General features: G+C 39.4%; 1 pseudogene; it reads right to left on the bottom strand.

Moving 5' to 3' along the window:
• Window positions 1–289: 289 nt before the first annotated feature.
• On the bottom strand, window positions 290–1,038 carry LOC148774588 (Rieske domain-containing protein pseudogene; annotated as a pseudogene).
• Window positions 1,039–1,483: the final 445 nt, after the last annotated feature.

Raw genomic sequence — 1,483 nt, forward strand, 5'->3', positions numbered from 1 at the left:
GTGGGTTGTCTTTTCATTTCATTTGTTGTGTCCTTTGCTGTGCAAAAGCCTTTGAGTTTTAGTGGGTCCCATTTGTTTATTTTTGCTTTTATTTTCATTATTATGAGAGAAAGATTTATTTTATTTTATTTTTGAAGGTGGGTGCTGGGAGTTTATTATTCTCTTCACTTTGTATACATTAAAATTTTCCCATGATGAAGTCTACTGTATCAAGTAGGGATTTCCCCCCTAAATTTTTCTTAGTAGAGCTATTATTTTTAAACCTTTTCTTCACTCTTGTTATTCCAAATTATTTTTATCCTTCTTCAAATGCACATTTCAAACCTGTAACCTTGAGGTTCCAATCAATCCAGAGTATTGGCTGAAACGTATTCATAGATCCCGATGATGATCCTTATATCATACTAAGTACATGTGCTTTGGAACCTTTCATAAATATGACTGTTAAAGATGATAAATGTGCTTGTGTTGGAAAAAGTTAGTCATCTTTGGTACTCGGCAAGGTTATTCTAAAAATGCTTTCGAAACATACACAACATTTTTCGTTGCCATGAAGTTTTATCAGAAGAAACTTGGAATTACTTTGAAGAGTCCAGTAGCATAAAAGTCAGAGTCACACTTAAAAGGCTCCTTAGAAAGAGTCACATAAATATTCCCATTGTCCACTGTCACTGTGTGAATCCTTTGCTTTATTCCTTTGGAGTACCACATGGGTTCTGCTGATGGTTCTTTAGGATTTATAGACTGATACAGTCCTTCTCCTGTTTCCAAAGTAATTTTGTACTTATGCCAGGGGCAAACTATACATGCTCGTCCATCAAATTCCTCTATTTCTCCCAAATGTAAAGGTCCTCCTGAGTGGTAACAGCGAATATCCATAGCATGAAATTCTCCTTTGTGGTAGAAAATGACCACTTCTCTGTCATGGACAACAGCTGTTATTCTTTCAGATCTTTTAATGTCTTCTTCTCTACCCACATAGACAGAAGCATATTGCTCCTTCGTTTCAAGATCTTGTTCAGAGCCAGCAGGGTCCATGCTTCCCTGAGTCCCTGCCCCACCTCTGCCAGACCTGGCCGCCGCACCTCCCTCACGAGGGAGGCTACTGAGCCGGCCAGGGAAGCCGGCGGCCAGGCGGCGCTCCGCGGGGCGGGGCGGGGCCTCCGCTGAGAGAAAGATTTAAAAAGATGTTACCTTGATTTATATCAGCAAGGATTCTGCCTATGTTTTCCTCTAAGAGTTTTATAGTGTCCGGTCTAGCATTTAGGTCTTTAGCCTATTTTGAGCTTATTTTTGTGTATGGAGTTAAGGAATGATCCAATTTCATTTTTTACATGTCACTGTCCAGTTTTCCCAGCATCATTTGTTGAAGAGACTGTCTTTCCAACCTTATTCATTCTTGCCTCCTTTGTCATAGATTGACTATAGGCGTGTGGGTTTATTTCTGGGTTTTCTACCCTGTTACATTGATATTTATATTTGT

This window comes from Moschus berezovskii, chromosome 21 (assembly GCF_049115385.1).
Source record: "Moschus berezovskii isolate FMDL1 chromosome 21, NW_MosBer_1.0, whole genome shotgun sequence".
In the NCBI taxonomy this organism is placed as follows: Eukaryota; Metazoa; Chordata; class Mammalia; order Artiodactyla; family Moschidae; genus Moschus; species Moschus berezovskii.